Source organism: Canis lupus, chromosome 22 (genome assembly GCF_048164855.1).
Source record: "Canis lupus baileyi chromosome 22, mCanLup2.hap1, whole genome shotgun sequence".
Lineage (NCBI taxonomy): Eukaryota > Metazoa > Chordata > Mammalia > Carnivora > Canidae > Canis > Canis lupus.
In genome coordinates this window covers 33,625,998-33,650,128 of record NC_132859.1, presented here as the reverse complement: position 1 = coordinate 33,650,128, position 24,131 = coordinate 33,625,998, and the positions used below count along the sequence as shown (strand labels likewise).

General features: G+C 34.7%; 1 long non-coding RNA gene across 3 annotated transcripts in view; it reads right to left on the bottom strand.

Annotated features, from left to right (window-relative positions):
* The window catches only part of LOC140614473 (uncharacterized), a 151,362-nt gene that overhangs the window by 32,188 nt on the left and 95,043 nt on the right, over positions 1–24,131 (bottom strand). For all 3 annotated transcript variants that reach the window (XR_012015324.1, XR_012015325.1, XR_012015326.1), the window contains one exon: positions 1,440–1,546. This is a non-coding gene — a long non-coding RNA (uncharacterized lncRNA). The remainder of the gene's footprint in view (positions 1–1,439; positions 1,547–24,131) is intronic.

Here is a 24,131-nt window from a genome sequence, read left to right as displayed (position 1 = left end):
TGACATTGCTGAGTCTGGAATTAACCTGCAGCTACTTGCCTCCAGATTTCTTAGTATATGAGAAAAGTATGAGTTTTTTTATTTTACACATTATTGATAGTTTTGTTTTTCTGCTATTTTTTTATTTGAGTGCCTATTAAAACTTTATGTTCATTGACATAAGTCGAAATCAGTCAGATGAGTTGTGTACTTTTTTTTTTTTTAGCAGTATTCAGATGAGTCAGTTTGGATGTGACCTTGGGTTCAACAAAGGCTGAGGTATTACCAGTTAACTACAATAAAGAGAGGAGGGAATAGGGGAGTTAAGGATGTTAAATAAAAGATTATAATGAGAATTTTGGAATCTAAGCAAGATGAAGAGGAAGTGAACCTGAGAGGAAGGTCATACGATGTCATAGTAGGTCTTTTTTTTTCTTTTTTTCATAGTAGGTCTTAATGAGACTAGAGAACTCTTGCAGTGGGCACATTAGAATAAATGTACTGGAAATATAGGAGAGGATGGTTAAACTCTGGGATGCTGGAAATTAGAATTAGAAGTAGGGGCATTATTGATAATGAAAAACCCTTGGGTAGGACTGAGAATGGTGGCTAAGTGAGGCAGAGCAAATGAATGTGGAAATGTGGAGGTCAAAACCCAAAGAGATCAAATTGACATCAAAGAGAATTCCCCTCTCCACACACACACACACACACACGCCCACATGCACACTCATATAAATGATCTCATTCATATATGGATACTATGTTGAAACATCCATCGATCATCCTCCCTCATAACCATTTTCTACCATTCTCTGCCTTGTTTTCTGCCCTCATGGTGGTGGATCTCTATGGAGTACATCAGTCATATTTCCTAGTTCTGTGGTGTTCAGTTGGATTGACCAAAGTTAAGGTGGAGGGGAAACTAAAGTTGGAGTATTTATACCCTTTACCATCTCTTCCTTACAGAGGTTCTGGCCATGGCTGAGTAGCAGGGTTACAGCCCCATTGGAAGAGGATGTGCCTCTTCCCTAGCTCCAAGCTCCCTCCAGTTTCCTTAAATGCTTCTCCCTCATCATTGCACCTTCCATCCTATGTAGCAATGGTTTCCTGCAGGGTTCTCTTATCCCAGCTCACACCCCTTAGAATGTGCCCTTCATTTAACTTTCTTCAATTAAATTTTTGAGTGTGTTCCATATCTTCCCCCAGGACCTAGACAATGTCAGTCACTTTTACAACTTATATTTATAGAATAGTGAATAATTTTTAAAAAAGGTATATTAGGGAAAGTACTAAATATTTTGAAACTTAATATCAAATAATGAGATGTTAAACAATATTTGGGATTCTAATTAAACCACAGTTTTCACAACTAAAACTGTCCTTAGCAATCAACACCCAATGTAAATGCTTCATACTGCAAATATTTTTTCTCAATACAGACATGCTAAATGACTTACCCATTGGGAGATTTTGAATCATGGAGATCGAACTCTATTTTGACTTGCTCAGCGGACCATTGTGGAACATGAGATTTCACAATCTTCTTGCTCCAACCTAATTTTACCTGGAGAAATAAACTACATTATAAATAAAATAGAACTTACAAAATTTAAAACTTTACTCAAGGAAGATACACTGAAACTATTTTTCATTTAATTTATCCTAATTTCTATAGCAACTGCCCCTTTGATACATTTCTAAAGTGCATAGATTCATTTTTAAAGATCATCTAAACATTTCTATCATTTATCATTTCACAAAAATAAAACTGCTTACAGATTATTTTATAAAGGTAATGTTATCATCCAGAAGCCTATGGAAAGGCCTATCTAATGACATGTGATGCCATGCAGCTTCTTTATTTTTTTTTATTTTTTAAATCTTTTTCTTTGCCACCCTAGTGCCAGAAGTATAGTTCATTATTATTTCTGACAGTCACAAACATGAAAATTTACCTAACCAGTGGTTAAAAACTCCACTCAAGGTTATTATATCTTTACAGGAAATACCTCTATAAAGATAAAATTCTGATAGGAATGTTCACATATACTAGGAGACAGAAGAATAAATACCATGAACCTTATCTTTTCTATTTGTACAAGCAGCAGAAAATATTTGACGACAAACATTCTTATTTCCATTTGTCACACAATGCTTTTAACAACATATTATCCTCAGCTCATATACCAAGAGGTTGCCATTGATGTTATGTGTCAGGAAGATGCTTTTCTGATGACCTTTAAATACCACAATCCCAAGTGATGATACAGAATGACTTTCTTTTATTCTAAAATCTTCTTTAAAAAATTCAAATGCTTTGGGGTATGTCATTGGGCCAATGATGCAGTGTTATATTTTTTGCAAGATGTTAGAGGAAGGAAAGGCTGTTAAATCTTGAATGTCAATCCTTACATTTTACTAAGATACTTTTACCTTGTGTATTTGTAACAATTTTCTTCCTTAGAGCACAAGGAACTTTGTGCAAAAGAGTACAAAGGACCCTCAAAACTGAAAACTGTTGAGAAAAGGTGGGATGTGTGTGCGTGTGTGGGTGGTTCTGATAGCTGTGCATTGATATGAAAGTTTTTGAAAGGAAATCATCTCCTAGGAAGATGATGGCAATGAAGACAAATTTTAAACTAATCTGTTCCATCTGTTAGGTCCTACACGTCGTGTGTGAATCTGAATCTGTGATACCCATCAAACCAGCACACACAGATCAGTTCCTTATACCTCCAACAGGTGGCCTTGATATTGAGCCAGATGTTCATACATGCATACCATGTAGGAGAGGATATTTTCCCCATTTATCTAAGCCAGACCCTGTGGATAATAAAATAAGTCTATTTTATTTCTTTTAAAATTCTCAATTCTTGGCACATATCTGTAATAATATGGATAGAACTATTATCCAGAACTTTTCTCAGGGAAAATGCTGTGTGTATTTGGAAGAGATCCTTTAATGAATCACCTAAAGTGGAAAGAAAACCCAAAAGTCATACTGGAGGCAATATATGGTCAAGAAAATGTCTCCAAAAGTGGAGAGAAGGGCTTTTAACTGTTGAGCACTGTGGTCAGTGGGCTTCACACATATGAAAGCAGAACAGAATCATTCCACTTAATAGGGAAGGTAATAAACATTGTTTAAAGAAAATTTAGGAAACAAGAGGAACCATGAAAGACAGCTGTCTCTTGGGATTTGTGCAGACTGAGCAATGTAATGTAAATATAATTTTAATATACAAGGAAAATCCTTTCTGCTTTTTGAAATCAACATGAAACTTTACATTACTCAGTAATAATTTTGCTGTGATTGGGTCACCCAAGTAGAATATAAATAATGGTAGGTACAAGGCAAAACCAAGGACGTCTCAACATTTGGTATCTTTTAGATAAAGAGAGGGATTCACTTTTTCAAGAACTTTTTCTCTGCTTTCCTATATTAAGCAAAATTTTTGGTTAGTTTTACTCTGTTCTTTTCACAATGGTGCAGTGGAATATGTCTTACAACCATTTATATTCAAAGGACAAAAAAACCCCACTTGCCTGTGTAACCTTATAATTAAAAAAAAAAAAGTAGAGCTGTGGCCCTATTCTTTTAGCTCTGTAGAAACTCATTCTCCAAAGTTAAAAATGCTATCTTCTCAGTGTCTCTACCTATCCTACTCTGAACCTAACTTTAGAAATTATCTCAAAGGAGTCAAGAAACTTCCAGTGTCCACTTAGGTGTAGAAATCTGGGAATATCTATACTCCCAAACTTACAAGAACGATAATATTAAAAAGTCAAACAAACTGCAAGTTCATGACTTTTATTAAACATATCAGAAAGCCAATGTTTCTGGAAGCCAATTAGATGAAATCTAATGAGAGAAGGATGCATGGAGGGAGAGGTGGGACATCAGTAGTTGTTTACCTGGGCAGATGCATGTGGATAGTGGTAAGAATGATTAATCTAGAATAATTTATGGGTTGGTAGAGGCCAAGTAGGCTGGTGAGAAACTGTGGAGCCATAGAATATGGAGATATAAAGGAGAAGAGTTTCTCCTTTTTTCAAGATTTCGTCTGTAGACTCTATCTTGATCTCACAAGAAGGACTGGGAGAGTCCCAAGAGAGGCCTAGGAGAGGAAACAACAGTCATTGTGGAAGAAGCACACGTCTAGCCCAAACCCTCTCCTTGTATCTCCTGTGGAAAAAAAAAACCCTATAATCTATGAGGTGAAGGAAAGCCAACACTCTCACCCTGAGGGCAATGGTGAAAACCCACTGTAGCCTAGGAAAAGAAAAGAAAATAAAACATTCTACCCTTAGGGAATGATCAGAAATAGGAGCTGGACCTAGAACTACAGTCAAGGGCTCCACCTGAGATCAGCAGACACAGCACCTGCTATGACCAAGACTCAGCCAGAACAGAGACTAGCGAATATATGTTAAAAAGCAACAAAAGAATACTGTTGGAGTAGTTCAAAGATTATGGAGACAGACATTGTCTGAGGCACAATGCAAAAGGAAGAACCGAAGCTGAGAATGAAGCAGGTATTAAGTAAAACCTACTGGCCAGCCAGCCCCTACCTAAAACAAAGTCTCACTACAGGAATTTGAAGCACTGTGGAGTGGAGCACTGTGGGTAACCATAGTAACAAACCTGGAATACATTTCAACTCTTGGCTGGATTAATTTGAATATGGATATGAAGGACTAGAACGGTAAAGAAAAAAGGCCTTGCAGAAGGAAAGGCATCATGCCCAATTGCAGGTATAATAGCTATTTATCTCTTTCTCCACTGTCCACAAGATGTGCTATTTTCAAAGCAAAGAAAAAGGGGTGGAGGGCAGGACAAAACAGCACATTGCCAAGAGACAAAGCAATCAACAGAACCAGACTTAGAAATGACACTAATGTTGAAACTGAGAGGTGGGCTTTATGATTAATATGTCAAGTAATATGATTAATATTAATTATGATTAGTCTGCTGAAGGATATAATGGAATAGGAAGAACACCTACATACATGATCAGATGAGGAATTTCAATAGAGATTCAAAAACTATAATATATTATTAAATGGAAATATTAGTAATGAAAAGCACAGTAACAGAGATGAAGAATGAAACTAATAGGTTCATGAGCAGTCTTGACATAGGCTGTGAAAGAATCAGTGGAAGACATGTCATTACAAGTTATCCAAGCTTTTCAAACTGAAAAAAATACAAAGATAAAAATAGAATAAAAATTTTGAAAAAGAACAGAACATTCAATAATATGAATAAAAAAGGATTTTATGTATATATATGTATATAAATGAATAAATATATAAAAATAAATATATAAAATATATATAAAATCCTTTTGAAATATAAGGATACATAAAACAATAGGAATACATAAAACATATATTCCAGGGACACTTGGGTGGTCCAGTGGGTTAGGCAGCTACCTTTGGCTCAGATCATGATCCTGGAGTCACTGGATCAAGCCCCATGTTGGGCTCCCTGCTTAGTGGGGAGTCTGCTTCTCCTTCTCCCTTTGCTCCTCACCCACTCATGCTCATTTTCTCTCTCTCTCAAATAAATAAATAAAATCTTAAAAAAAAAAAAACCCGCATATATTCCACAGTCATAAGATTATTGGCCAGGGAAGTCTGGTATTAATAAGACCACTCTCTCAATCCCCAAATCAAATGCCCCATAAAATAATAATCACATTGCTACCTCTTATAAAGAGAAAAGATAATCCTCTATATTTTGCAGCCCAACTGGCATTTATTTTTCTATAAAGGAAATAAAGAACTCAAAATGATAAAATAATTTCATTTTGAATAGTTTTTATTTTTTTATTTTTTTGAAGTAGTTTTTTATATGTTGATCTAACTATAGCTTTGAATTTATGATGGGATAGTTACCATGTTTTATATCCAAATACAATGAATCTCTGATAAGAACTAAAAAATGAAAATATTTCCCATCATTTACTTATTTCCACAATTATAGCCAGCCTTGGGCTGTTCTCAATCTTGTCCCTCCCTACTTCATTCTATTACTCTTCATTCTATTTTCTATTGAGAATGTTGCTCAATAGAAAATTTAACTTCCCAAGAATGGAGAATTCTTAATGCATCACTAGGTCTTAATGCTTCAGTTCAAAACAAGGGTCTAGAGCTCCTGGGTGGCTCAGTGGTTGAGTGTCTGCCTTTGGCTCAGGTCATGATCCTAGGACTCTGAGATCGTGTCCCATATTGGGTTCCCTACAGGGAGCCTGCTTCTCTCTCTGCCTATGTCTCTGCTTCTCTCTGTCTCTCATGAATAAAAAAATAAAATTGTTAAAAAAAATGAAAAACAAGGGTCTAGGAATTTATTTTCTGTCTTATAATTATTAAAAGTCAAAACGGGCCATTTTTCAACAGGTTCTTCATATATAATTTATGTATTAGCTTCAGGTAATTATAAAAGATAACTGACATAAAATTTATAAAATATGTGCATTCATAAATAAATTTTAAAAATTTCTAAAACTTCTATATTTTATATTTTCTAACCCTACTTCAATCCATTATCATTAATAGATATGATTCCCATTTACAATTTTACAATGTTTGCTAATGTTTTCATTAATAGTAAGCCATTTTACTAGTTGTTATTTGCTCCAGTAAAAAAGAATTTTAGGATTAGAAATATGTAATGAACTTGCCTTCTGTTAAATTTGTCCACTCATTTAAAATATGAAATGAACAAAATAGCAATGTATTGCATGTTTATAGCAAACATAAGTCTTAAAGTTTGAGAGGGAGGAATTTGGAATCTACTATTTAAGGATCTTAAAGTCCTTAATTAAGTATTAGGTAGTATAATGGTATTTCAAGGTAGATACTGATTAAAGTTGTACCTTGCAAACCCTTCAGAAACCCCTGAAATATTTAACATAATGTATAAATAGTAAGTTAAGAGTTAGGACGAGATAGAATAATAATAAATGCTTACCTAACCCAAGAAAAGGCAAAGAGATAGGAGAAAAAAAGAGAAACAAAGAACAGATGGAATAAATCAATAACAGATATCAAGAAGATCGATTTTAAACCAATCACATTAATGATTACATTAAATGTTAATAGTCTAAATACATACATTAAATAAAAGATATTGTCAGATTGGTAGAAAAGCAAGTTCCAACTGCATGCTGTTTCAAGAAATCCACTCTAAAGATACAGATAAGTTAAAAGTAAAAGTATGGGCAAAGATAAAACATGCAAATGCTAATCACAAGAAAGCTGCAGTGGCTACATTACTATTAGACAAAGTATATTTCAAAACAAGTAAGATTATCCAGGGCAAATGTTATAAAAGGATAAAGAAGTCAGTTCTCCAAAAAGCATAACAATTCCTTAACAACAGAGTTCAACATGCATAAAGCAAAATATTTCTTAATTTCTGGTTTGTAAAAATATACAAGCCCACAATAATAATTAAATATTGTAACCCTCTTCTTTTAGTACAAGTAGATAGAAACTTAATGATGTAAAGAGCCAAATAACTCTACAAGCCAATCTGACCTAATTGATATTTACAGAACACTTGATCCAACAACAGAAGGTACATTATTTTCAAGTGTACATGAACAATTCTTCAAGACAGACCATATTCTGTGTCATAAGCAAGTCTTAACAAATTTAAAGGAATTAAAATCATACAAAATTAAGTCCTTGGACAATAATGGAATAGTCAAAACAATTCTGAAAAAGAAATTTGGAGGACTCACACTATCTGATTTAAGACTTACAAATATACAATGTTCAAGACAGTGTGGTATTGACAGGAGGAATAGACATGAGATCAATATAAAAGAACAGAGAGCCCAGAAATAAATCCACACCCATGTAGTCAACTGTTTTTTTTTTTTTTATAAAGGTGCAAAGATAATTCAATGTAGGGAAAATAATCTTTGTAACAAATATTATGGGATCAAGTAGATATGCATATGCAAATAAATGAACCTATACCCATACCTTTTTCCTTAAAAAAACATTAACTCAAAATAGGTCATAGATCTAAATATGAAAAGTAAAATTATAAAAACTTCTTAAAGAATACATATAAGAAAATAATTTTGACATTGAGCTATCCAAAAAGATCTTTAGATAGAGCACCAAAAGCATGAGTCAAAAATTTTTTTGAAAACCAATAATTTGTACTTATCAACAATAGTTTTGCTGAGCAAAAGGCACTGTTAAAAGAATGAAGAGAGAAATCACAAAGAAAATATTTGCAAATCAAATCACATTGCTGACAAATAACTTCCATCTAGAATTTTTTTTAACTCAACAAGAAGAAATCAAACAATCTACTTAAAATGGACAAAAGGTCTGGACAGACTTCAGATATACAATGGGCCATAAACACATGAAAATATACTTAATATCATTAATCATGTTAGGGAAGTGCAAATTAAAAATCACAATGAGATACATATATATTAAAGTAGCTAGAATTTTAAATAATTATGAAACCAAATGCTGGCGAGAATGTAGAATAAGTCAGACCCTGATGTACTATTGATGAGAAAGCAAATTGTCACAGCTACTTTAGAGAACAATTTGGCCATATCTTAAAATGTTAAGCATGTACTTACCAATAGTCCAATAGATCTACTTCTAGATACTTCCTCCAAAGAAAGAAAAACATACTTTTCCATAAAAACTTATATGTGAATGTTTACAGGAGTTTTATTCATAATTGCCATAAAGTAGAAACAATCCTGACATCCTTTAAGTGATGAATGGATAAACAGAATGGTATATCCATAAAATGAATAAGCAATATACAGCGATAAGAGGTAATAAATTATTGATACATGAAACAGCCTGAATGAATCTTGAATCTATTGTGCTAAGTGAAAAAAGCCAAACTAGATGTTATAATGTAAAATGCAAAAAGAACTGAACATGGTTATTGTATTCAAGGTAGTATTTTTTTTCTTCCTAACTAGGATATGGGCTGAGAATTCTGGAACTACTTTATGAATATATCAGAGTTGAACAAATCACTAAAAATACTGTAGGCTTCTTATTGTTGGAGAAAGAAGTTAAAACTAGGAACAGGGAAAGCTGAAGTGAACTCAGTGTTGCTGGATTAGAATGGGCAGTATCCATATAAATTCATGTTTATTATTATTATTATTATTATTATTATATATGCAGATAGGTACTGAAATTAATATAAATGTGTGTGTACTCATGGATTAGTATGTACACACACACGTGTTCTAGGTCTGTCTGCTGAGAGGACCTAGGACTAGCTACACCACAGTAGTAATGAACATATATAGCTCTCAGATCTTGGTTTCTAAATAAAATGATCCAAGAACACCTTAGTATGTAGCTGATTCCAGGTGTGGAGTTCAGAAAATACTAGAAGAGCCTGGCATACCTTTGTCAGAAATTAAGGAACTGCTTATAAAAAGATATGGCATGTAGAAAAGGCCCAGGAAGCAACAGCAAGAACTCTCATAGGCCATGGCTGAAATAATTTGAGCAAAGTTTAACCACAAAAAATGATAGTATTGTAATATAACCTATAGAATAAAATAAATATCAACAAGGCCACACTGATGTCAGAAGGTAAGCTAGTAAGTACGTACATAAATAAATAAATGGAATAGCTCTTCTTTGCAGAAGATTCCAATCACTAAGTTTAGAAGGAATCAAGAAAGCTGAAAATATTGTAATAGACAAGGTCCACTGACAAATACTAAAATTAGCAGGTGAACATTTGATCAGAAGCAGGGTATCTCCATAAATCGTAATGTGTCTCCCTAGGAATAGTAATAGTATTAAAGACAGAGGGCAAAACAGAAACTTTACAGTGGGGATACCTAGCAGATACTACTCAGACCCCAATGAGGAAGGCTCACATCACCAGTAATAAAACATACTGACATTATGCATTTCATTATATGATAACCCGAGAAGGGCATATCATCTCTGTGGCATTCTTATCAAACAAGTTTGTCTACTTTCTACCTTTCTTAAAATTAATTAATTTATTTATTCATGAGAGACGGAGAGAGAGAGGCAGAGACACAGGCAGAGGGAGAAGCAGGCTCCACGCAGGGAGCCCAACGTGGGACTCAATCCTTGGTCTCCAGGATCACGCCCTGGGCTGCAGGCGGCGCTGAACCACTGAGCCACCCAGGCTGCCCTACTTTCTACCTTTTTTATCCTTCTTTGATTTTTAGTCTTTCTAGTCATAATTCTATGCTCAGATTAGTGCCATTTTCTCATCATTTTTCCTTTGTCCTAAACACGTACTTTTCAACTTTCACCCTTGAGTTGCTAACTTCCTAACCTTGGTTTGTCCAAGATTTACTTGACAGTAAATAAAAAACGAGGAATCTCTTTCCTCTCTTTCCCTTCTTTCTTAGGAAACGGGTAAATCACAATGGTCAAGGGCAGAGCTCTAGCGCCCTCTGCCTGGGGTCACACATAGCTCAGCCATGAAGCCTGGTGATTCCTCCTGCATTATTTCATTTCCTGGCCTTGCATTTCCTCATCGGTGAAATGGAGATAAAACAGCACCTATGTTACAGAGTCACATGAGGAGTAAATGAAATAATATGATTAAGGTATTTAGAGAGCAAAATTCCTTGAGCATGGCCAGTCCTTAGTAACTATTATTACCTATTTTATACCTAGATTCAGAGAATTAAATTCCGTTATCATCAATTTGGAGAAATCTACTTTCTCATTTACTCCCTTCGTTGATACTAGACATGACCTTATTATCCTCACTCTCTCTGACAATCATGCTACCTTGCTTAATATGTATATCCTAAAGAAACATATTTTGGGATGTGTGTGCATGTGTGTGTGAGTGTGTATACACACACATAAACATATACATATATATGTTTGTGTCTGTATCTGTATCTGTGTCCTTGATTTATAATACCCTGCATTAAATTTTTAAAGAATGTAAAATAAATAAGATGTATTTTAATTTTTAAAATATGTGTGCACATAGCTCTATGACCATCTTATTCAATGGTTTTCAACTCTAAAATCACCTGGGGAATTTTTAAATATCAAACTCCACCCGGGACTAATTAATTTAGGTACAGGGGCTTAGGCATTAGGAATTTTTAAAAGTTCCTCAAATGAGCAGCCAGGGTAAGAACCATTGATCTAGCTCATTTCCTTTCATCGCTCCATAGCATGCTTCCACTGCCATTCATTCATTCATTCATTCATTCATTGGTTATGGATGCCTCACTTTCTTTCCATTCTCTACTTCTATATGTAATGTTTTAATAAGCATCCTCACGCACATTGTGTTATGGACCTAGAGTAGATGTTTTCTGGATTATATATGCAGTGGAGGACTACTGGGTAGTTAAATCTGTACATCTGACTAAATAATATCAGGTTTGCTCTGGGATGTGTGCATTAGTTGATTCTTATACAAGAGTGCATGATTAGTCTATTTTCCTCACATCACAAAATCCAGAATGGCTTCATTGGTGTGCAACTTCTATAGTCAAGAAGGGCTCCATCCTGGACTTAATGCTCTCCTCTCACCATCTTGAAAACATTTTATCATTGAACTTGTGTTTCGTAAGAGAAGTCAGATGGGATAACATAGCATGCATATGAGCAGAGGAGATACACCCAACAGCAGTCGGCACTGGAGACATTCAGTAGTGGTGGAGTAGTAGCTCATACAAGTGTGCACTCAGGCCCATGTTCATGGCATGAACCTAGCAGTTTGAGTGGGATGGTGCGGGCTGTTTGGTGGCCCAAGAGTCAGCTGGGTCCAGATGGGTGGCAGAGCCCAAGAGTCAGCTGGGTCCAGATGGGTGGCAGCAGCAGCAACAACCACGTGGCAGTGGTTCTGGCAGGTTCTGGGGCCCCAGAAAAGAGAAGAGATCTGTATGGGAGCCCTGTCCCATAGCCAGGCAACAATTGATTTACTTTGTGCCACTATAGATTAATTTGCACTTTTGATAATTAGTACAAATAAAATCATACAATACAATCTCTTTTTTGTATGTTTTTTTTCCAACATAACTATCTTGCATTTCAGCCATATTGTTATATATCTTTCAATAGTTTCTTTTTTGTTGACACTAAGTAGCATCTATAACATGAATAACCTGCAATTGGTTTATCCATTCTCTTCTTGGTAGATATTTTTGTTGCCTCCAGGTTTTCACAAGTACAAATAAAGCTGCTATGAACATTCATGTACAAGTTTTCATGTAGGCATACATTTTAAAGCGTAGATACAAGTTTAATTTTTGGAGAAACTGCCCAATGATTTCTCAAAATCTGTATCCGTTTACACCCTTACCAGCAGTGTATGAGAGTTCCAATTGTTCCATACCTTTGCTGACACTGTGGATGGCCACCCAGATTTTTGAGGGGTATTGAGTGGTATCATATTGCAGTTTTAATTCTCATTTCTATAATGATGAATGATCTTGAGCTTCTTTTCATATGCTTATTTGCTATCTCTATATCTTCTTTGGTGAACTGTCCAAGCCTTTTGCCTCTTTTTACTGGATTGTTTTCTTATGACAAAATTCAGAGAATTCTTTATGTATCCTGGATACAAGTCATTTATCTGACATATGATATGAAAACATGTCCTCCTAGTTTGTGGCTTGTCTTTTCACTGGGTTTTACTCTGAATGAGATGCAATCCCACTTCAGCTCTGAGTAGAGGGGTAGCTGATCTAACTTCCATTTAGAAGATCACCTCAGCAACTGTGTTCAATGGATAAAAGAGAGTGAAAAGCTTAATTAGCAAGTTCATTTATATAAGAGTTCTTCTTTTAAGATTTCATTTATTTATTCATGAGACACACACAGAGAGAGGGGCAGAGACATAGAGAGAAGCAGGCTCCATGCAGGGAGCCCGACGCGGGACTCAATCCTGAGTCTCCAGGACCACGGCCTGGGCCGAAGGCAGACACTAAACTGCTGAGCCATCCAGGGATCCCTCAGCAAGTCCATTTATAAAGTTAGGATGCAGCTGCAATCATCCAGGCAAAAAATGATGGCTTCCTGGGCTGAGCCAGTAGCATGAGGAGTAGAGAATAGTTGGATTCTAGATGTAATCTGTATTGGCATCCCAAGACTGGTGTGGTGGAAGCCATCTGCTCCAGATACAGACGATAAAGTGGGGGAGTATCTATTGAGAACTCAGAAATGACTTTAAAACTGACCAAAATTCAGTCTGCTTTTTATTGTCACTATAGCCCTGCAACTTTAAACAATGGCAGTGATAAAATACTCTTTGGAGAAAGGATTTTTTATTACTTCAAATTCTAAACAACTGCTGCAGTTCAGTAGAGCCTTAATAATATACCTGGGAGCTCCAGTTGAGTATATTTTTATTTCTTATCCTTTAATAAACATCATATGCCAGATGGAAGTTATTTCAGAGAACTCTGTTACACAATTGGGTTTCAACACACTTGGATAGACCCAGCCGCCTGCACTGGTTTTGAAAGCACGGTTGCACACAGGATTTGGGAACCACCTGTGCTGTCTTCGGAGCACTTCCTGTCTCCATCCCTGGGTGGGGCAGAGGCACCACCTGTTCCTGCAGTTCAACAACAGATTTGAAATAAGGAAAAGTGCAATGATTATAAAGATGAAAAAGCAGCCACCAAGGTGGCTCAGTCAGTGAAACATCTGCCGTTGGCTCAGGTCATGATCCCAGGGTCCTAGGACTGAGCCCTGCATCAGGGTTCTCTGCTCAGCAAGGAGTTGGCTTCTCCCTCTCCCTCTGCCTGCTGCCCACCACCCCCCGCTTGTGCGTGCTCTCATGCTCTCTCTCTCAAATGAATAATTAAAATCTTAAAAAACAGATGAAAGAGCAGAACTTGAATGACTTCAATTCTGCTATTCAGTGTGCATGTGAAGTTTTTGCATTTAAAAGTCCTGTGTTTCATTGTGAAATGGGATTCTATCTTTAAGACTTTTGTGGTCATATATGCACTTATTAATTCCTGTAATTTAAATTTATAGTGCTCTTTGTTAAACTATAAAGATTGACAAATCTGGCTCTACTATACTAACCATGAATGGATGAAGAAAATCAACTTTGTTGAAGTCACTGATAAATTTGCCAAAGTTGAGACAAAACTTCATTAATGCAAGAAATATATATATAGTTGTCTTTTTAACTTTTTTAAAGATTAGAGAGAGAGAGAGAAGAGAGTACCTACCTGTGCTCAGGAGTGGGAAGGGGCAGAGGGAGAGGAAGAGGGAAAGCAGACTCCTTGCTGAGCCCAGAACCAACTCATGGCTGGATCTCACAACCCTGAGATCATGACCTTGGAAGGAAACCAAGAGTCAGCACTTAACTGAATGAGCCACTCAGGTGCCCCTAGTTCTCTGTCTTTTTTTTTTTTTTAGTAAATCAAATAATATTAATCCATTTTTTCCTTTGTATAATGTAATTTGTATTTTATTCTTTACTTCTTAATTGTAATATTTATTTTTGGCATAAGTTTATATATAAAGTTCAATGAAAGAAAAAAATCAGTGCATTTCTTTTTTTTTTTTTTTACCATTACTACTATTCTTTTTACTTCAGTGTTATTATCTTTTTATTTAATGACTATTATTGAAAATGATTGTCAGACATAGGGGATATTAAAAAATAATCTACTTTGGTTGTCAATCTTCAGTGTGCCATTAATAATTTGAAATTAGGGCCAACAGTATTACGTGGTGTAAGGTAAAGAGGTTTTCATTCCTACATGTACTTTATTTTGTTTTGCTTTTTGCCTGAACACCTGGAGAGATGTTTATGTCATTTATGTGTCATTTATGAACTTGTGGAGGAAAAGTATATGTTTGGTTTGGGGATATGCCAATTTCAAGAGTCTATTAGAAAAATAAAAGTGGATGTTAAATCTGCTGCAGATATACAAATCTGGGGTTTAGGGGAGAGACTATTGCACAGCATCAGCACATGGCTGGTACTGAAAGACAATGAGAGGGGTGACTAGATGGCTCAGTTGGCCAAGTGTCTGCCTTTGGCTCAGGTCGTGGTCCCAGGGTCCTGGGATCCAGCTGCAAATCTGGCTCCTCATTCAATGGGGAGCCTGCTTCTCCCTCTTTGTCTGCCACTCTCCCTGCTTGTTCTCTCTCTCTCTCTCTCTCTCTCGGTCAAATAAATAAATAAAATATTTTTTTTAAAAAGTGAGAACTCAGTCACATGAGAGAGGAGTAAGCACAAAGAAAGAGGTGATCTGGAAGTGAGTGTTCTGCTATGCCAGATTTAGAGACTGAGTTTTGTGGCCTTGCATATGGTCAAGTTTTTATGAATATTCCCTTTATGCACAAAAATGCACATTCTCTTTTTATTCTGAATGTGGATGTTGGTTAATATCTGTCTGCTTGATCTACAGGTTCCTTGAATGTGTTAAAGTATTCAAAGTAATTTTTTTTCCAAAGTAAACGTTTGACATATTTGCATAACCAATTTGAACTGTTATTTGCTGCTTTCCTTAATAAACTTGGTTTTGGAAAGTTTTAGATTCACAGAAAAATTGAGAAGAAAGTACAGAGAGCTCCTATATTCCCCTGCATATGGTTTCCCCTACTATAACACTGTATAGTAATATGGTACATTTGTTACAATTAATGAGCTAATATTGATACATTTATTAACTAAATCATATAGCTTTCCTTAGTTTTTCTTAATGTCTTTTTTCCTATCTCACCACATTGCATTTCTTTGTCATGTTTCCTTAGGCTTCTCCAGACTAACAGTTTCTTAGACTTCCTTGTTTTTTATGACCTTGACAGTTTTGGTGTCCCTCTGTTGGATTTTGTCTCATTAGTCAGGCATTATGAATTTTTTGGAGGAAGATCATGGCATAAAGTGACATTTTCATCACATCATATCAACATGATTCATGACTGCTGATATTGACCTTGATCACCTGGCTGAAGAAGAGTTTCTCAGGTTTCTCCACTGTACCATTACATAATTTCTACATAAATTATTTGGAATTATTTGAGATTGTTTTGCATGGACAATATGTCTCTTCTTCTTTTGTTATTTGTTCAATCACTTAGTTATCGCAGTATAAACTCATGGGTATTTATTTTATACTTTGCATAGTAATCCAATATTACTTTATTTCTGTTGCTCTAGTTGTTCCAGCTTTGGCCATTAGATACTCTTTCAGTTGGCTCCTGTGCCTCCTGATAAACCCACATCAGTTGGGGGTTGGGTTTTGTTTGTTTCGTTTGGGGAAATTTTAAAACATTTTCTTATTTTGTGGCCCTCCACATGCTCTAGGCTCATCTTATATATTTCCTTCTCCAGCCCTACAATAAATCGTTTCTATAAAGGCCATGGCTCCTTTTATTGAACAATGATATCAAAAGCCAAGATATGGGGGCACCTGGGTGGGTCAGTTGGTTAAGCGTCTGCCTTTGGCTCAGGTTGTGATCCTAGGGTCCTGGGATCCACCCTGTGTCAGGCTCCCTGCTTAACGGGGAGTCTACTTCTCTCTCTGTCTCTGCCCCCTGCTCTTGCTCTCTCTCTAATGAATAAATAAATTCTTAAAAAAAAAAAAAAAGAAACCAAGATATGATCACTTTAGTTGTGGTTATTACTGGGCTGTATCATTTGTTGCTTTTTGTATTTTGAGGCTGTAGTTTAGTTATATATACGGTTATGTTGATTGTCACAACTTTATTTTTACTTTATTGTGGTGGGAACACTTAACATAAGATCTACTCTCTTAACAGATTATTAAGTGTACAATATAGTTTTGTTAACTACAGGCAAACAAAGTTGTACAGAAAATCCCTAGAAGTAATTCATCTTTTATTACTGAAAGTTTATGCTCATCAATTAGTAACTCCCCATTTCACCCTCTCCCTGGCAACCTCTTCTTTGTCTCTGCTTCTATGAATTTGACTATTTTAGATAATTCATAAGAGGAGTCATGCAGTATTTATCTAAATGTGACTGCCTTACCTCACTTAATACAATGTTGTAAATGTTTACCCATGTTTTCACATATTGCAGGATTTCTCTTTTTGAAGATTTTATTTTTAAGTAATCTCTACAATCCATTGTGGGGCTCCAACTCATGACCATAAATTAAGAATTGTGTGCTCTACTGATTGAGCCAGCCAGGCGTCCCAGGATTTTTTTCTTTTTTAAAGCTGAAAAATATTCCACTGTATGTCTATCACATTTTCTTTATTCATTTCTCTGTCCTTGACATTTAGGTTGTTTCAACATCTTGGTTATTATGAATAGTGCTGCCATTAACATGGGAGTGCTAATATCTCTTACAGATATTTTTTTCAATCCTTTGGATAATACCCAGAAGTGGGATTGCTGAGTCATATGATAGTTCTATTTTCAAGTTTTGGGCAAATTTTCATTCTGGTATCCATAGTGGCTGCACCATTTTGCATTTACATGCACAGTGTACAAGGGTTCCCTTTTCTCCACATCCTCATGGATACTTGTTGCCTTTTTTTTGATATGAGCCATTGAAACAGGTGTGAGGTGACATTTCATGTGGCTTCAATTTGCATTTCCCTGGTGATTAGTGACACTGAGCATCTTTTTTTAAAGATTTTATTTATTTATTTATTTGAGAAAGAGGGCACTCACGAGCAGGAGGGTGGCAAAGGGAGACTACCTGCTGAGCATGGAGCCCAACAGAGGGCTTTTTCCTAGGACCTGATCCCAGGACCTTGAGATCATGACCCGAACTAAAATCAAGAGTCAGATGCTTAAATGACTGAGCCACCCAGGTGCTCCTTGAGCATCTTTTAATAAACGTATTGGCTGTTTGTATGTCTTCTTTGGAGAAATGTCTGTTCAAGTCATTTGCCCATTTTAAAAATGAGGTTGTTTGTATTTTTACTTTTGAGTTCCTATATATTTTGGAAATTAACCCCCTTTCCAATATATAGTTTTTCAAATATATCTTCCCGTTCTAAATGTTGCCTTTTTACTCTGTTGATTATTTCTTTCTCCAGGCAGAAGTTATTTAGTTTGATGTAGTCCCACTTGTCTAGTTTTGCTGTTGTTGCTGTGCTTTTAGTGTTATAGCTATTAATTCATTCCCAACACCAGTGTAATGAAGCTTTTCCCCTATGTTATCTTCTGGAAGTTTTACTTTTGGGTCTATGTTGAAGTTTCAAACCATTTGAGTTGATTTTTTGTATATGATTTAAGGAAAAAGTTCAATTTCATTCTTTTGATATTTAGTATTTCCAGCACCTTTTGTTGAAGAGACAATCCTTTCCTCTTTCTGATTCTTGACACTATTTGTAACATCTTGATACACTAGTTTATATATATATATGTAAACTATATATATATAAACTATATATATTTGTAACACTTGATACACTAGTTTATATATATACAAAAACTATATATATATACTATATAATATATATTTATATATATTTATATATACAATTTATATATAGTATATGTAGTATACTATATATAGTATATATATTTATTTCATATATATATGAAAAACACCAGTTTTTCCCCTAATATAATATTATTCTTTTACTTACATGGTTTTAGCCTTAAATCCCATATTGTGTGATATAGAAAATGCTAAACTAGATTACATTAGATTTGTACTTATCTAGCATTCTCTATCATTGTAGTTTCAAACTTTCTGAATATTATTGTTTTAAATATGCCTCTTGTAGGTAACATGTTGGTGAATTTTTTAATGTAGTCTGAAAATTTCTTTAAATGGTGAGTTTAAACTTTATATTCATGATAACATTGTATTCATAGGAATTTGATATAGTGGGACTTTTTTTGACATTCTGTATTTCTATTTATTATGCTGTTATATTTCTACTTTTTTATCTTCTATATAAACTGATTGAACTTCAAACTGCTGGTTAGAAAGTTACATCTTTTTAGTTTTCATCTGTTTTCTGTTAAGATATTAAGATTTATTAAGATATACCTATATTTTACTCTTATACATTTCTTAATCTTAGCAGATTCCAATTTTTCTTCTAAACTAGGTAAGTGTCTTTGTGTGCTCTAAGCCCCACAGGTCTCTTTTACCTAACACCCTCTCTATTTTTACCAATCTCACTATGTTGATATCATCTAGAACTTCACTAATATAGTAGCTATTAGCCACATGTGGCTATTTAGTTATAAAGTTAATTAAAATAAGATTAAAAACATTGTTTCCCAGTCATATGAATTACTTTTCAAGTGTTCCATAGATATATAGAGCACAAAAATAGAACATTTCATCATCTCAGAGACATTTTTTGGATAGTGCTGATCTAGACTTTTATTCTGCATTGTTTTGAATATATTTTTGTCGGTTGCTTACTCTTTAGAAAATGGTAAACTTTTCTGAATTATTTTATTATTCTTACTTTGCATATATTCCATAGTATCTGCCTGAATCTTTTTCTCTATATTCTGGAAAGCTTCCTCAAAGAACGCTTCAATGGAGGTCTTTGTATAGAAAACTCTGTGAGGCATTTTACAAATAAGACTATTTTTATTTAGACTTTACATTTAAAAGAAATATCATCTGGATATGAGCTCTAGATAAAATAGTCTTCTCCTTTGTCATTCTGCTAATTTCATTCTTTTTTTTAATCCAGGATTGCCATGGAGAACTCTAATATTAGTCTGACACTTGTTTCGTGTATATATTGTGCCCGTTTTTTTTTTTTTTGCCTTTAATAATATGGGTCTTATTATTTTGTTACTTATTTTTAATTGTTCCTGTGAATTCTGTTCATTTCTGCCCAGTATCTTCCTTTACTTTTGGGAAAACTTCAATGATTTTTTTGCATGCATTTCTCCCTCTTTATATCATTTCTCTATTTGGGGGATCCTTTTTATATTCAATTAGGCATTTTATTGTTCTCTTTAAGTATTATGTTTGTTTTAAATATATTTTAAACTGGTTCCTTGTTTTATCTTTTCTAATTGTTCGATTTACTACTCTTTTATAGTGCTGTGTTCCTCAAATGTCTGAATTACCCTGGAAGTTTATATTCCATTTACTATTTACTAACTTGACTAATATTGCATGCCTGGAGAGGCACTGAAATCCAGATTCTAGGCTCTATCGTATAGTGTCTGGCCCAGACCTCACTCACTAAGAAAGTTAGAAGGATGTTCCTCAAGTCTGGGAGGTATTTTTTGGTGGACATTGGGAAAGTAGAAAAATTTTCTCTCTGGGATATATGAAGCCTACTTATCCTACTGACATATTTTCTATAAAATCGTTACCATAAAATGTTTTATACTGTATCAGTTATCTTTTGCCACTGTAACAAAGCACTCCAATAAACAGTGGCTTAAAACAACAATTTAGTATTTTAATTCTATGTGTTGACTTATCTTAGCTAGGAGGCTCTCAGGAACCTACAATTAGATGGAGGCTGAGTAGGAACAGAAGGCCGAAGTAGACACGATATCGATTATGACTCTTTCACATGATTGGCATTGATGTTGGCTGTTGGCTGGGATTACCAACCAGCACTACCTACACATAGCTTCTCTATGTAGCTTGCATTTCTCACAAAATGACAAATGGGTTCTGGAAGAAAGTATTCCAAGGATCAACATTCCAAGGAACTTAGGAGGAAGCTAACAGGGCTGTTATAATGTAGCCTGGGAAGTTTCAGAATGTCATCCCCACTGGATTTGATTGATCAAGAAAATCATTTAGGCCAGCTTGGATTCAAGAAGAACAGTAAGCACATACAGGGAAGGAAGCAATTGATGGTGGTCACCATTGGAAACTAGCTATACATATCCCTGTTCTCTGACACATAAACATGAAATAACTCTCTATGTGACTCCCATAAATTAAAACTATTAACTACTGGTTTTCTCTCGCAAAGAAAGTGAACTTTACCTTTGCCCATTAGCTTTATTTTTGGTTATTAAAAACTAAAATCTCTATTATATCAGTAGGGTATCTGTATGTATTTCTACCATGGAGCATTGCATTCTCTACAGTGTGTATGTGTGTGTTTGTGTGTATGTATGTGCGTGCATGTACTTGTCCATGTATGTTATACAGTCTCTCCTTTTCCCATGCCACACAAACATACACACATACTTGTCATGCAAATATTCTAGAATGGCTAGATATTTTAGTCTTCCTTTTTTTAGAATTGACTAGATCTAAAGCTACTTACACTAACAAGCCTTTTATCTTCATAAGTCAGATATAGTTTAAAGAAAGCACTTTCTTCTCAATCATAGGCATCTATCATCTGGAAGTAAGTATCTCATTCAATTATACTGCATCATGCCAAATAATCACATGAGCCCTAAAGAATGTTTAAGCTTAAGAAAAAAGAAAGAAAGTTCAAACCATGGGAAATAATAAGTTCCTTGTTTGGTTGAGAGGAAATACGATTTGCTATAATTTCAGTGATTAGAAACATTCACTTTTAGTATATAAAATCCAAATTTTTAGCAAGCATTTCTTTCCTAAATATGCTTACTCTTTGATAATTTCCATTGTCTTAGGTGCATCTTTATGTTTTAACATCATAAAGTACATAGAAGATACTAAACTATATGCTTAGGGCATTCTATGTGTCCTCTTACATGAGAAGTCAAGCTAGTGGGGGTACAGATTATGACTGGAATATTCATACTAGAAATAAAGGGCATAATGAATTTAGTCAAGAATTTCAGCAAAAGCCTATTTTGAAAAGTAAATGGAAGATGTAAGGAAAATTCAGAAAATATAAGTACAGGTAACTAATAAACAGGAAAAACTGTTCAGCCTCAGCCTCACAATTTATCAAAAAATGCAGATTAAAACAAAAACAGACATTTTCCTTAACCAACAAACTTTAAATAATATTGAATGTTGTCAGTTCATACAGGAGCAATTAGACAAAACCTAAGAAATTGGGACTATCCCCCAAATTTTATATACATGACAAAATTTCATATTTTGCAATTTAGTGACAATCTATTTAAATAGAAAACAAAATTACAACTAAAAGGGTACTAAAAAGTATAGAACCAGATAATCAAAATGAAGTTAGAAATTATCTCCTTTTGCAATTTAGTGACAATCTATTTAAATAGAAAACAAAATTACAACTAAAAAGATATAAAAAAGCATAGAGCCAGATAATCAAAATGAAATTAGAAATTATCTCCTTCAGTTTTCTCCTAACATTTTCTGGTATTTTTGTTAACAGTTTAAACTTTGAGTTTGAGATGAGCCCAGGAAATAAAACCATCATTACTGTTTGTTTAGTAAATAGGATTAGTGAATAGGTACAACCTAAAATTGCAGATTTTTCTATAAAGGGCCAGATAGCAAATGTTTTAGTCTTTGAGGGCCATAAAGTCTGTTGCAACTACTCAATGGTTGCCATAGAGTGAAAGCTGCCACAGACAATATATAAATTAACGGGCAAGGCTGTGGCTGTAGGCTGTAATTTTCTGCCACTTCCTTTAGGATATTACCTATATGTCTTTTCTTAATCATAGCATGTAGTGTATTTGTATTTATTCATCCAAGGAAGAAACTAGAAAACCTGAGGTGAGGGGAAAGTCTGGAGGCCAGAGTTAACTAAATAGAAGCAGAGAAAGAATGGCCACCTATAGAAGTAATCTAGAAGTCATTACACTGGCTTATGATTTGAAAGTATCTAAATACTTGGTATAAACCAAGGAAATAATTTACTGCTCATGTTAATTATACTCCATTCTTTGAAAATTTTTTTAGCCCATCATAAGACTCTCCAGATCTTGAATGAGTTGAGCAGCTAAATATAGAGTTTGGACTGAGGAAAACAAACAAAAAAGTAGGGAGGGGGGCATAGCAGAGAAGAAAAATCAGAGAAGGTAAACTCTTGTCTTGAAAAAGAAAAGATGGTTGGAGGTTTCAAATGGAATGTTAGGAAAAAATACATTCAGATAGTGTTGATGATAGTCACTGAAGTACCTGCTGTGAGAATAACCTTCAAAGAAATAGGAAAAAAGTGACTGTGGTTTGGGTCAGCATTTGTCTCTCTCCCTGTCCCCTTCTTTTGCTTTTTCCCTCCTGAAGCTGCACTGATCTCCCATCTCCTGCTTTGGGGGGTGATGATTAAGCCGATGGGGGTACCCCAATCGAAGTCCCTGACTGTTGAGTCCTGTCCTGGGTTATTTAACTGTGATGGGTATTTCTGAGAAGGTCACATCATTTCTTTCCATCGCAATGAGTGATTGGCTCAACAAGGAGTTCATATTGCACCAAATACTTTCAAAAATGATTCATGTTAATGGCATGTCTCTGGGGATTGATGCTAAATAGAAGCTACAACTAAAGCTTAAAAAATGATTTAGCAATATGAAATCCCACAGACCACGGCACACGTAGGCACAGTTGATGGTAAACATCAAAGAATAAATACAACTAAAAGTCATAAAATTGGAGAGACAATAAATCTGACAGTTCAAGACCTTTTGGGGGCTTGAATCATAAAAAATAAAATGACTTACTCAGGCATTCCTGGCTTTATTTATTTATTTATTTTTATTCTTTGCCAGACATCTTTTACAGGGCAGTGAACTGAAGACAGTTTCATATTTCTGACATGTTAGTGTGGTTTACAAAGGTAGTTGCCTCACAAAATAAAATCAAATAGACATATTGAAGAAATACACTCTTTTGTCCATAATACTGATCACTCCTTGAGGGGGGAGTTTGTTGGGAATTTTTCCACCAAAATCAGACTTAAAGATTTTATAGTCTTCCCATGGTAGTCACAAAAATGTAGCAAAAAAGAGAACTGACATATACAACTCATTCTAGTTTTTTTTTTTTTAAATCTCCCTACAGTCCTTTTACTTTTTAAGGGGGTTATAATTGGTTCTTTAGAATCTATTTTATAGTAAAAAGGGAAAAGAATTGTAATATTTTAGATGAACTGAAAAGAGGAAAAAAAATACCTAGGTTCAATTTAGCATATTAAGTTAAAGAAAATATTAGTGTCAAAGATTCTTTATCTTCAAATATAAAATGTTTCTTTTTGGAAAAACTTCTTTTAAAAGATCTAAATACAGATACATCTAAATTCATCTTTAAATAAATGAAATAGGAAAGAGAAAAGGAAGCGACCTTATATCT